Raw genomic sequence first — 15112 nt, forward strand, 5'->3', positions numbered from 1 at the left:
ATCATTACTGTAGCACCATAGCACCACTGATGTTCCAAATGCAGACTTAGCTTAGTCGTGCTGCAGATTCTTGAGGCCCTAATTTAGATGTACCATAATTTAATTGGACAAGATGCAGAAACTCCTATCAGTCAAAAAAGAAACTGAAGCAGAGTCTGCATGAATTTTGTGAAATGATGACCAGAGATAATATTGCCTACAGTCCTCATTTTTCAAGGAACGATGGTTCCTGTAGCTGGCCTCCTAGTCAGTAAACAGGCTATCTAGCTTCTGTATCTTGAAACTGAGCTAATTTACATGTCAAAGTGATGATGATGAACAGACTGTCCTTAGAGAGGCCCAAGATGTAGGGATAGAAAGGAGGACCAGATAATACTGACTTTTCGTACTTCAAGTATGTGACCTGTTTCCTTACTTTTTTTTTATTAGATATAATCTTTTCTCCTTTTCAACTTTAAAGAAGCCAAGATGATTTTGCTAAAATACTTTTCAATATAACTCTAAAACAGGTTGTCAAAGTTATGGTCCATGGATGAGCCACATCATTCAGCCTGCAGTACTGCCTGCCACGTGCAGTAAGAGCTGGCCATGGCCCTGCATGCTGCATGCAGCACACAGAGCCCATCTGGGGAGGGCTGCACATAGTCTAGGACTGGTCTAGGGCACTTGCTGCATGTGGTGCCCACATTGGACCAGCCTTGCTCACTGGATCTGGCACATGGGCTTGGTCTGTGGGCCTGATACGGGCTGTAGACTGGCCTCACAAGTTGGATGAATTTGATGCCCCTGCTCTAAAATATCTGGACATTTTTTCTTCATAGAGAGAGATGACAAACTTGCAATGACAATTAGTGCAGCCCTGTGCTTACAATTAAAAAGAAAAAAAAACCTAATCATTTTCTTGCTTTTTGATCATTACCCATGACATTTTGCCCTCCAGTTTCTTGTTTCAGAGGTTTAGTTTGTGGCCAATAAAATTCAGTGACTATGAGAGATGCCCATCAATCTGTGGAACAATGTTTTTTTTCCTCTCTGTATTGAACACTGACCTTGCATCATTGTATATTTACATACAAGCAAGTATTTATTTGTCAAGATGATGCAGGGATAAATTGCCTTAACTCTTCTACTGCAATTATGTGTTACGAATTTTAGCCCTTCATACCTAGCTCTTTGCACGGCAATACTTGGTTTATTTAAAAAGGTAAAACCTTCTTGTGGCATGACTTGCAAGGTCATGGACTGTGAAGAAAACATGTTATTATTTCTGCTATGAAAATTGGTCTCTCTAATGGATTTTCATTTAAATACTTTTTTGAGTAAAAAACAGAAACAAATTGGAATCTGAACACTATGATTAGTGAGGACTGAAAAACAGAGATCCTTCATTACATACCTCCTGTCCCTTTCTATGGGTAAATTTATCTTGGGGTTTTTTATACTTGGCAACCTGGAAAATACATTTCTCCACTGGGGATTTGTAAGATGACTTTTTCCTGCTGCTTCATTACATCTGAAAATACTCACCTAAAAGATACAAGTGAAAATATGTTTGGGGTGGGCAGGGGAAGAAGACCTCTCTTGTCCTGATTTGTCCACAATATATAATGACCATGACTGACAGTCTTGGATCAAGAGAATCCCATAGCTGAAATGGGAAGGGTAGTGTTGTCAATTAAGCATGACTTGAACTGGCAGATGTGTTCCAAGAGAGGCAATGCCTGTCACTCTGCCTGCCTGAGTGTAGTACCCATCTCATTCTCTTAGCAGTATCTTTAGAGACCAATTCTGATATACCTCTTAGGCTGAGTAGAAAAGTAATCCACAAACAGTCCTATTGGAGAAAGGTATTGTTATTCACATGGAAAAGTATCAGAATCTAACTCTAACATGTATTGCTATATTCATTTAAAAACCTTGTCTCCAAGTCTGACACTCCACTCCTTCCCGCATCCCTATATCTGGTAGTTTTTAAAGACTGCCTGAATGTACCAGATTCTGATCTGAAAACCTTCCCAAAGATTGGGAGAATTATATATTTCAGAGAAAGAAGTTAACTTTCCTAAATCTGGAACTGTTTTGAATGTAACTGGTATAATTTACAAAATTACCTTTTGACATGGTATCTGGGCTTTTAGCTTCTCCCTCCAAGAGATATTACTATAGCATGAAGCCTGAGGACTTCAGGTATATGTTACTATGATTTTACACATAGGGGCTGGTTAATTAGCTCTGCACTGGTCCAGCCAAGAGTTTCTCATGACCAGTAGTATTTTTGGCAGCTGTTAAAAGTTCAGACTCTTTTCCTAAAGAACTACTAATGCTACACAAGCACTTCTCCCCAAGCCATATAGAATTGTCTACTGTTTTGACTCTCCTCTCATAGTTATGCTTCCCAAGATAATGTTATGGAAAATATTTAATATCTAAATTACTACTTAGTATATTTATGCTGTGCCTAGCTTCTTCTGATCAAATCTGATGAAGAATGTCTTGCACTTACCTGCAGACCGGCCTGGCCTCTGGTGAGCTCTGGAAAAGGTCCCCAATGTGGAGAGCTTTTCCCTCCCATTCACTTCTAGGACATGGTAAAAGTGGGGCTGGGCTTGCTGTCACTTCAGCTAAGATCCTTGTCATACAGGATGATCAGTACTATAATTTAAATAATGCAGTTTTAAATGTGCACATGTAAGCAGTAAAACACATGCTTGGTGCACTCCTATGATAGCCGACTTCTGTAGAGAGGGGTACGTAAAGATGGTGTGAAGTTCCACTTGTTCAGCTATGGTGGACCTGCTGCATGGAGAAAATAGGAGCAATTTGTGATCTTCCAGCAGCCCAGGGTATAGCAATCCCAAATATTTAGTTGGTCCAATAAAAGACACTACCCTAATAAATCCTTGCTTCTTGCGTAATATATTTAAGGTGTACACACTTACCAGATAACAGTATGAAACAGGGTGAGCAATCACTTGAATTTTTTTCTCTTGACTCTGTTTTTCTATTTATAATTTCTAATATTGGTATCTTTATATCTTAAAGGGACACATTAATATTCATATAAAAGCCCAATTGGCCTTAGCACACAGTAACATAATGAACTGATCAGCATGTATATGCCATATCACTGCTATTGGATGGAGTATGAACTGCTGAGCTGTAAACCACAGACTACAGCTGATGGAGGTTTGCCTCTTACCACAGTGATTTTGAGCACCCAGTCTTTGTTCCTTTTATTTTTCTGTCTCCATGCAGATCCAGGTTGCAGCTTGACTGGGAGAATTCATTCATAGTTTAATAATGATCATGTAAGGCAGGATGTAAGCTTTAGGCTCACTGTTTCAGGCATTTGAGAACAATTTGGCCATTCTATATACATCTGTACTCTTGCTCCTTGAGAAGGAGAGACAGAGAAGGAACAATTCCCTGCAAAGGGAGCTTGGCAGAAGGCCTCATCCAAGAAGAGTGCAGAGCAGAGCAGAGCAGAGCAGAAGACAGGGGTTGTGGTGGTTTCTGGATACAGCATGGCAGATATTTAGGTTTCCTCTTCAGGGCAGGTGTATAAATTGCTAGAGGGCAGAGTGTAGCCCTGGAGTTCTTGAGGATGTGGAGAACTTCATCAGTTTTGGAGTAGAAAAGGTCTGCCCCTTGAAAGGGAAACTCTTCCATCATCATGGCGTAGACACCCATGCAGTCCAATGGGTCACCAACTGGCTAGAGAGTCGCGCCCAGAGGGTGGTAGTGGATGGGTCCTTCTCAACCTGGAAGGACGTGGGAAGTGGGGTCCCACAGGGCTCGGTCCTTGGGCCTGCACTGTTCAACATCTTCATCAGTGATTTGGATGAGGGGGTGCAAAGCACCCTGTTCAAGTTTGCTGATGACACTAAGATGTGGGGGGAAGTGGGCACAATAGAGGGGAGCAACAGGCTACAGTTGGACCTAGACAGGTTACAAGGATGGGCGGAGGAGAATAGGATGGGGTTTAACACAGACAAGTGTAAGGTGATGCACCTGGGGAGGAACAATCGGCACCATACATACAGGCTGGGGAACTCCCCTCTTGTCAGCACGGAGGTGGAAAAGGATCTGGGAGTCATTATTGACTCCAAGATGAACATGAGTCGGCAATGTGGGGAGGCGGCTAGGAAGGCCAACTGCACCTTGTCGTGCATCCACAGATGCATCTCGAGCAGGTCCAGGGAGGTGATCCTCCCCCTCTATGCGGCACTGGTCAGGCCGCAGCTGGAGTACTGCGTCCAGTTCTGGGCGCCGCACTTTAAGAGGGATGTGGACAGCATCGAGAGGGTCCAGAGGAGGGCCACTCGTATGATCAAGGGACAGCAGGGTAGGTCCTATGAGGAAAGGTTGCGGGACCTGAACCTGTTCAGCCTTCAAAAGAGAAGGCTGAGGGGGGATCTTGTGGCCTGTTATAAACTGGTTAGGGGGGATCAGCAGGCGCTGGGGGAGTCCCTGTTCCCCCGAGCGCCGCAAGGAGTGACCAGGAACAATGGTCACAAGCTGGCGGAGGGAAGGTTTAAGTTGGACATCAGGAGGCGCTACTTCACGGTCAGGGCGGCTAGGGTCTGGAACCAGCTTCCAAGTGAGGTGGTGCAGGCTCCCACCCTGGGGGTTTTTAAGAGGAGGTTGGATGACCACCTTACTGGGGTCGTTTGACCCCAGTACTCTTTCCTACCCTGGCAGGGGGTCGGACTAGATGATCTGCTCAGGTCCCTTCTGACCCTAGAAACTATATCCTGTGCTTCCACGAGAAAGCAAGAGTCATGAAGCCATGACAACCACTATGGCCACTGAATAATATAAAGTGTTTGGAGCATTCAGCACAGGGGTGACTGGTGCCTCCTGAGTCTTGGGGGGCACACTGCAGACCGGAACTGGCCAGCTTGGCAAACTGTGGACCACCAGCCAGAACATAGGTAAAGCTACCTCCAACCCTGGGCAGGGGGGTGGACTGAAACCTCAACCACAACTGCCATGGCCTCTCCACCCAGCTCTGTGGGGCTACTGTTTGCCATCCTGAGTGGTGCTGAGTCGGGGGCCAATCTCAGGGGGGGCACATGTCAAAACTTAGCTACCAGCTGTACTTCTTGAGCAGGTCAGAACATTTTTCTCAAGAATCCAGTGGTTGCAATGAGTAAAGGAACCAGATTCTCATCAGTTCTGAAGTTATACTAGGCCAAAAATGCCTGGTGATTTTTCTACTGAAATGGCAGACTAGCTGGGAAATAAAATTCTCACTGGTAAGTCCAGTCCCTTTGTCTTTTCATTGTTTGGGGTATTATAAAACCATTTTACTTTCTCATTTGAAAAATTCTGCATTCCTGGAAAGGCTCCAATATTGTGTATCACTTTCTGTATAGGTAGGACAGAGGCAACTGGTATTTGACATAGTCCTAGCTAGATTCATTCTGATGTCATTTATAAGGAGGGTAATTTGATAAGTATAGATTATTGCAAGATATCTATGAGTTGATGTATGAGCTATTCAGTCTCCACCACTGAAATCTGAAGACCAGTTCTTGTAACTAAACTTATTGAGGTCATGCTTTGCATTGCATTCTGCCTGGGTGCATTCTCCTTTGTAAAAACCTGAGAGATACAATTAATATGGAATCCCATTGCAGAAACACTCAGGCATTTCTTTAAAGATTGTTTGCAGAAGGGTGATGTGAATGTCACTCCCATCCTTCCAAAGTAAATAGTTGCACTTTTTGGAAGCTAATTGTGCATCAGACTGTATAGGTTTTTCCCTCCTGTTTTCTGCTCTCATTAAAATCTTTTTGTTATGAAAATGTCACCAACATGTCACATCATTTCACCCATAGTCAACTCTCAGATGCTCATTAGATTCTTATGTTGAATCTTGGGATAAAGATTGGACTAAGACCATAAAATTATATGGAAGAATTTTTTTCAGGAGAATCAGGATATTGTCACTCTCACAAGGGCCCTAACCTTAATGAAACATCCTGAAATTGAAAACATTGTTCCATTTGGAATACTGGTACTATTGTCTTAAGTTTCTTTGGTATACTTTTTTATTTGGAAGGCAATTCCTATTTAACAAACAGAACAAGACCCAAGAATTCCAAAAACCAGTAGATATAAATTAAATGGAAATGTGACTGGAGATTAATAAGAATTCAGAGAATAAAACGGTGGATTCAGGCAAATAAAATACTGCATTTACTCAGATCCAAAATGAGGTTTATTTTTCCCTATTAAACATGGGAAAAAAGGAACCCTGGATTTGAGTACCAGCCGGGGCAGGTACTGCTGTGGCCCAGGAAAGATTGCATAGTGGCAGGAGATACGCTCTGGCTCCAGCTCTGGCCCCAACTGCAAGCCAGGGACAGGGGATAGAGCTGCCATTGCCACTGGTGCTGGCCAGGGCCAGAGCTGTGGTCAGAGTCCCTCCACTGGGTAGGTGACTATGGGGAGGAACAAGTGACCAAAGAGAAAGGTTGCCCCTGACTTCAGTGGGAGGGGATCAGTCTTCAATGAAGTATATAATTAATTTAATGTATAAATGCAATTGACATGAAAGTGTGAGATTATAGTTTCTGCAAATTGCTAGCACAAATTTAGATGTAGTATTGATGCCGTTTGGAGAATTTGGACCCAAACTTTCCCTAATTTTCATTCCCTAAATCCAGAATATGCATGACCTGACAAAGTACAGGAAGCAGATTTTCCTAGCCTAATTCTCCCAAGTTGTATTTTGAGATCATGAACTTGACTTTTGATTTTTGCTAACACACTCCCCTTCTGCTAACACATACTCATGACCTTCCAAGACAATTTCTTATTTAATTCCTGCCAAATCATGAGGCAAAAATAAAAAATGCTGCCTGCAGTCTTGTCTTGTCAGTAATTTGTCTCTGACAGCATGTTGGGAGGCTGGGGGCAGGGAAAGAAACTCTTCCCCCAACTTGGCAGTATAACTCCATAGAGAGAAAAGTTAAATGCTTTATTTTAATACCAGCTTAATTAAACTGCTGAACAACTTACAAAAAAATAATGAAACGGAGAAGAAAATCGGGTCTAACTTTTGAAGTCTCCAACGTTCAGTGATTCTGATCCACCATCTGGTTTGAACTAACATAAAGCAATGAGGAGGCCATGAAATTGGGACCTAGGTTTAGATTCCAATCCTCCTAATCCCTAAATTTCAGTTTCTTTCAGATGCAGGGTTTTGCTTTGAACCATACTTAGTATTTTATCAGAAATGTGTGATTAGATATTGGATACATAGTCCTAATAGTGCAAAGGAGGAAGACATATTTTATATATACACTCATATAGTATTTTACAAGGGAAACAACAGGTACTCTTTTATTAATTTGTTGACAGACAGTCACATACTGCCGAAGTACTGTTAATGCTTCCAAAAGTAGCTTCATTTTCAGATTAATTTAGCATAGCCAAAATTTCTTTCCAAGGAGGTATTATGCCAATTTGTATTTCAATAACTTTCTCAGGCCCTCTTTTACTTTCTTGTATAATAAGGATGGATTATATTATATTTGTATATAATTTATATAAATGTATCAGGAGACTAAGTTTTGAACAACAAGCCCAAGCAGAATTGATGTCTTAGCCAGTCTGAAATCACTGAGCCTAGAACATGAGCTGTATGTGTCTAGGAAACATCATTCATATATATACTCATTAAAATCCTGACTCTCCCCCTCGCTGCCTATAGTGACAGTCACTGCAAAGATTATTTTGGCAGTGCTATAACCACACTCTATAGGATATTCTTTATTTTTTTACTTTACAGTGGGCATGCCTACATGTGCTGTTAATGCGCTGTAAGCTTACTATGCAATAAAATAATGTGCAGTAAGCTTTCCCTGGCGGGCTGTCTACACAAGTGAACCATTAGGAACAAAGTTGCTGTGATGGCCGTGTCCAGATGAGTGAGCATGTGTCTATTGTGTCATCTCCAAGTAGTTTGAGATGCTGCAAGAGGCATGCTAGAAACAAAAAAAAATGTCCCTGTGCTGTATATTTGCAGCACAGACTCTAAATTTGATACTGGGTAATCTCAGTATATAAAAAAAAAACCATGCGGGGAAAAAAGTGGTGCAGGGTATTCTCCTGGAGCATGCCCAGAGGCAACCAGAGGTTGGGTTCTTCAAAGATATCCTCTGGCACCTGGCTCTGGCATTTGCTGACACTCCGGCGCCTGCTGCCCTAGCACATTGCCTCAGTGTGGTGGGGCAAATAGGAGTGGGGCAAGGCTGCAGCGGTGGCTCGGACCTGGGCCCCAGATAAGCAGGGACATGGGAGGGAAGGTCTATGCAGGGGAGGGAAGGGGCTTGTCCTGTTCAGTCCCTGAGCCCCAGTCAAGGCCTTCCCAGGAATAGCATGGGGATCGCTGGGGCCTGGGCACAAGCGCAGGAAGCAGAACAGTAAAGGCTGGTACTGCTCAGAGCCACAAAGCAGCACATGGAACAGCTGCATCTGGACTCATGTCCTGGTCCTGGGACAGAGCTGCTTCTGCGAGCTAATGGGGGCAGACAGGGGCTACGGGTCAGGAGAGAGGGGACACTGGCAGGGCTGTGGGTTGGAAATGAGGGGCAAGGGTAGGGGCAGGGCACTGGCATATCAGTGCGGCTCAGCGCCCCACATCCTAGTGAGTGAAGGGGGCAGGGGCAGCTCTGATTTTTCTATAATAGAAAAACCAAAAGCAAACAAAGTGTATAGATATTTAGAATTTATTTATAGAGGCACTGGTAGGCTTCCAATTTTCTTTAAAATTATAAATATATCAATAAAACATTGCTCACCTGATCTCTGTGTATACAGTGGTGTTTCATTTTAATCATGGAAGAACATAGATTTTGGGTATTGTAATGGGTTTTTTAATCAGAGAATTTGCAGGTTTTAAACAGGGAACACCAAGATCTCTGCTGGTGAGGCAAATGGCAGGGCCTGGGCAGAGGAGCTTGCCCAGGGCCAGCACTAGGGACCCAGCTGGAAGGCAAATGAGGTGGCTGAACTCCTGGCCATTTGGGGCAAGGAGGACATGCTTCAGTAGTTCAAAATGGACCACTGCAAAGAGCACATCTTCTGGGCAATAGCTACCCAGATGACAGAGCGGGGTATCAGAAGACATTACAGCAGTGCCGCCCAAAGGCCAACTGTGCAGCCACAGCCCACTGACAGCTGGCCATGGGGTGCAGACAGTTCTGCTGCAGTGCCTGTACCACAGCCTAGGTGGCCATGTGCCTACAGTTAGAATAGAATAAAAAATGCACCTACATTTATCTACACGGGGAAGTTATCATATGACAATATTAGGTTGGACACCTCTAGTTGGGCACTAGGTACAGGATGGCTTTCAAAGTGGAATAAGCTAGCTCATAACAGCACTCACTGCATTCAAGAATGTGATAGGATCCTGGAAAAATAAAAAATATGGATGGATGGGACCTCAGGAGGTCAGCTAGTCTGACTCCCTGCTCAGGGGAGGTTCGTCTCTGTCTAGCTTAGCTCAACCAAGTGTTTGTCTGACCTGCTCTTAAAAACTTCCCAAGTTGGAGATTCTACAACCTCCCGAGGGAATCTGTTTCAGCTCACAACCACCCTTATAGATAGAAAGTTCCTTCTACTATTCAACATAACTCTCCCTTATGTTTTAATGCCACTGTTTCTTGTTCTGTCCCCTGAGGCTACAGACTAATCTGTCACTATTCTCTGTATCACCATCTATCATATATTTGAAGACTTATCAAATTCTTGCATAGACTTCTCCTTTCCAAACTAAGTATCCCTATTTTTCCAGTCTTTTCTTGTAAACCACATTTCCCAGACCTCTAATAACTATTTTTTTGCTCTTCACTGACTTTTTCAATACAACTTTGTCTTTCTGGAAATGAAGTGTCTAAAACCTGGACACAGTACTCCAAGAAAAGACTCACCAGTGCTGAACAGAGTAGAAAAATCACTCCCCTTGACTTGCAAGCAACATGACTGTAAATGGCTGTTAATACTCAATATACTAGTATTGGCTTTCATGAAAAGAGCATACTTTTGGCTTATAATCAGCATTACAACCCTCAAGTTCTTTCCTGAAGTACTGCAGCCTAGCTATTCCTTCCAGTCTGTATTTGTGCATTTGACTGTTTCACCCTAAGTGCAGAACTTTGCACTTGTCCTTATTGAATTTCATTCAATTAATTTCAGACCATTTTTCCATATTATCATTCTAAGTCTTAATCCTGTTCTCCAAAGTATCTGCAAGTATCTGCAGTTTTATGTCATCTGCAAATTTGCATATTATGCTATCTTTCCCATTCTCTGAATCACCAATGTAGATATTAAATATCAGTAGACCCAGGACAAACCAGGAAACACTTCCTCCCAGTTAGACATTGAGCCATTGATGACTGCTCTTTGAGCATTATGATTCAAGCAGCTGTGTGCTCATTTCTCTTTACTTTCATTTAGATGATACATATAGCTGTAGAATTAGTACAGCATAGCTAGTGGGCATGTCTACATGTTCATTAATGTGTCTTAGGTGCTGTGCATTTAGTTTAGTACTTGCTTAGCTTAATAAAGTACTAACTAAATGTGTAGTAACTAGAGTTACTGTGCAGTAGCACTGGCGCACAGTTTTTTGTGATGCTTACTGGTCATTAACCTAGTAACACTGTGCACTAGGCTATTAGCACAGTTTTTAACCACCACACTACTGTGCAGTCTTATTAGGTTAATGGGTAGTAAGCATTTCCTGTAGACATGCCCAGTATTTGTACATTCACAAATTCATTTATTTTCAAATATTTTCCCTGTACAGACAAGACCTTGATGAGGCTTTCAGGATAGACATGTTCTTTAAAATATATGGCTAGAGAATCCCTTACATGGGAACCCACCAAACAAGATGTGGGAATCTCTTATCTGTTCCTTTTGCATAGAAGGGACTCTGTCACTCTGAAAGCAATTTCCCTGTCACCAGCATTTAACAAAATTTTGGAAAGTAATTAGACAAGCCCTAAAAGAGGTCTCCCAGGTAAAGACCACAAAAACAGTTCCATAATAGAAGCTCCCTCCCCCTACACACATACACGCACATACTGTACAATAAACTAAAAGGTTGCAGAGCATCTCAGTCCTTTTGGTATGTCTAACCTTAAATATTGAATGAATCACATAAATAGTTATTTTTTTACAATTGTACATTGGACTCTTAGCTCTTGAAAGGCTGCTCATACATCATTCAGTATAAAGCTAATACAATTTCAGAAAGTGTAGTACATGGCCAAGGTCAGGAGCACTCTCTTAAAACTGGCACTTTCTAAGCACTTAACAAAAGCTTGTCTTAAGCAATAGGTTTGTTATGATAAAGAGTAAAGCCCCCATTTTCCCACAAGCTTTGAACTGTTGCAAGCAAGGATTTTCAAGACCTGACAAACTCAAAGTCATGCACAATTATAAGCCTAATCTGCATGTGCATTAATTACTATTGCTTACACAAATCAGATATGTATTCACAAATGACTAGCTTTCTAGTGATCTGCATACACAAATATATACAGTAATTTTGCACATACAATCACTGTAATTGTGCAATCAAAATAAAGAAATACATGACTTGCCCCTCAGGTTTGGAAGTCAAGCTGCAATCAGTGAAATAATGCAGACTTACAGTATTGAAATCTAAATGTTCATTTTATTTACTTTGAAACAAGGGATCTAGAAGAAATGCCTGTCATTCAAAAATGAAACTCTGCAAGAAAGGAGAAATCTGCTGTCCCCAAATGCTGCTTTTATTCTCAGTAAATATTAGCAAGGTCAAGAAAATATTACTTGCTGATTTTTGTATGTTACTTGACAGAGAGAGAGTAAAGTATAATTAAATGCAGTATTACCAAACAAAAAACAAAGCAGTTTAGAGACATCTGAACCTTAGCTTTCCCCATGAAATAAATTTAAAAAATAAATAAAACATACAATACTTTTCCCACACTGTAATTTGTCAACTGTTGAGGAAATTGGCATGTCTTTTCTGCTGATTTATTGGTTAATCCCAACAATTCATTGTGGAAAAGGCCAACAATGAATTACAATGTGGAGAAAAATTAAGCAGTGCATTTAAAGTGTTTAACTATGCAGCCCTACAATAGCTTTCTAAGTTGTTTTTGAGAACAAGTTTCAGTGTCTTGCCGGCTTATAAAAGCTACCAACAGCATCATTGATAGCAATGGTTTACCATTTAACAATTTAAAATGTATATAACTTTTTTAGTTGTTTATACCATGTAATAACATTAATGCATTCAAATTTTAAAAAGTGTGTATACACACACACACATACACACACACACACATACACAGAGGCAAGCACAAAATGTGTTTGACAACAAAATAGCTGTCAGACCCAAAAGAAATGTAATATATAAAGACATATTGGGCTCAGATCTGGTCTGCTGAGCTCTTCAGATAAGTTCACCAAATCACATAAGCAAATGATTAACTTTCAGCATGAAGAGTCCCATTAGATTCAGTGGAATTACCCAACTATTAACCATAAGCAGGTACCTAAGTGCTTTACTGAATGAGCAAACATAGTGAACTCTTTGCAGGTCCAAATTTACTCACTCTGATAAACTGGCTTGGGAGTATCTATCAACATCCATATTTGGATCTGCTTAGTTGCTTGTCCTGGACTTCATGGCACTAAAAGCTAAAGGAGATTTTCTTTTAGCAGAATAAGTAAGGCCTGTACTTTTGGATCTTAAAAGACACAAATTCAATCCCACCTGTTGCTCACTAGGCCTGATGCAAAACCTATTAAAGTCAATGGGAGTCTTTGCACTAAGTATAGTGGCTTTGGAACAGGTGATTCAAGTTTTCAGTTGCTAGGATTTAAGAGAGTTTTCTTCTTATGTCTCTACACCACATTTGACCATTTTGTTACACATGCTCGTGCTCATTTATTGTACTTTCATTGTATGTGTGCCTTCAAGCAGCAGGTATTGTAGCAGGTGCTGCATAGTCTGAGGCTCTGTGCCATAGTCACAGGTGGTTGAACCGATAATATAGCTCCATTTCTTCATTAGTTCCTTGTAGCGTCCAATTCCGGTAGGCAGTTGAGACCACCACCTTCGCCATGGTTCATCAGCCCCTGGTGGTAAGGACTCAGCTACTGGAATGTCCATTTTTTCACTGTCAGGTATTTTCAGGCTCTCATTCCACATCTGTACTCATGTCTTCTTAGGTGTGGCATCAAGAGGATGGGTGCTGGTGAGGAAGTTCTTGCATGACTGCAGGTGTTTGCATGCTGCGGGATGGTCATACATCAGATGTCTCACATCTTCTGTTTATCTTGATTGTTCTATCCTGCTGGCCACTGCTCTTCTGATGTTAGGTGGAGCAATTTCAGCCAGCAGGCACACACTATTTAAACCATGATTTTGTAAGAGTCATAACTGTGAAAGTCACACCTGGCCGTAGATGTGATGCCTAGTGCACAGACTAGTACGCAATACTGCTAGGTAAGAGCTATTTGGAAAACTAAACAAATAGGCAAAATACAATAGAAATAGCAGTCTTAGTCTTAGCACTGACAAAAGGACATAGCAGCACTTTAGTCAAGGTGCCTGGGTGCAGTTTGAGAAGCAGACTGTGAGCAGGTTCCAGGGACATCTCAGTTTAACTGTGTGTATTAAGGTAGTTCATTAAAAACTTCTCCCAAAAGATGCTTGGTGGCTTGAACTCAGCTTTCTTTCACAGTGGCTGAAGCCCATGTTTGGCAAAGCAGTTTAAGTATAGTGGCAGATGTAAAGGTCGAACCCATTTATTCTAACAAAGTGGCCAAAGAGTAGCAAAGAGAAAATTGGAAAAAATGGTTTTGTGTTCCATCTCTTTCAGTACCTACTTCTCCCACTAGCCTGATTAAATGGTTGTCTACTCTGTGACAGTCAAGAAAGGCAAGTTATTGAAAATTAAAACAACAGAAAATATGGCCATCTTGAACTCAGGGAAAAGCATCCTCATTATTCTACAGATACAAGCAGCAGTAATCTCTAAACAAGGTGCCAGTATTTGAGCTTCAGAGACAGTACTTTTTAGCATGACAAGAAATTGAGGACAAAAATTGAAGGGAAAACTGAGAAAGGTTTAGGAAAGGAAAGCATGGGCAGCCTTTTTAATACCTAGAGCTTCTAAAAACCTGTCTTGTGCCCACCTTCCTGACTAAAACCAGCACCCCAAGCCATATCTCTGGGACAGTAAATGTAGGAACACATTAGAGAAAAGAATTATTGTGGTACAGAGCCCTGTGCTACATTTAAGATGAAAGGAGAGTGCATTTATTCCTGGAAGTGTGTTTGCAATAAACCCCAAATCACTACTTCAAAAGAACATTAAGGCTGCAAAATCAGCTAGTACAAAGTTAGGAGCTGGATATGCACTGTGAATATGCATGATGCTACAGTCTCTCATGATCACACAAAGGTTAAAGTGGCATTATTAGTCACATTTTACATGTCACTGCTTCTTTCATTAAACCAGAAGTAAAGATGGTTATCAGAACCAGTATGAAGTTGAAAACTCATGTTGAACCCATTTACTTGGAGGAGAGATTACTTCTTGTCCCAGGGGCACGGGACCAGATAAGGGGGAAGCCTTGTTCAGAGGCAAACCCCAGACCTAATTAAAAGAAGGAAAAAATACACCTGTTGCAGGGGTCTGGAGGAACGAGGAAGCACGTGGCGGAAAAATCGCCCACGCAGTTTATCAGCCACTTCCATCTCCAGCTGGGGCCAGGTATTGTCATGAAGAGATGCCACACGGTGAGGATAAAAATCAGACCCGAAATCACAGGAGAGGGGACGCCAAGGACCGAAGGAGTGGCGGGAAACCACAAGGTGAAGACCGCCAGGAATCGAAAGAGCCGGCAGGGAGGCTGGCAGAGGCTGCAGCAGCAGGAGCTGCGAGCGATCCATGTGCCAGAGAAGAGTAGCGGGGAATAAAAGGAACCACTGGAGAATTAAGGATCAGTGAGGATCTAGTCAGGGAATTTCTGGAGGGATTGGATGTATTTAAATCAGCTGGTCCTGACAATCTCCACCCCAGAG

Source organism: Gavialis gangeticus, unplaced genomic scaffold (assembly GCF_001723915.1).
Source record: "Gavialis gangeticus isolate Ggan-Ray unplaced genomic scaffold, GavGan_comp1, whole genome shotgun sequence".
Lineage (NCBI taxonomy): Eukaryota > Metazoa > Chordata > Crocodylia > Gavialidae > Gavialis > Gavialis gangeticus.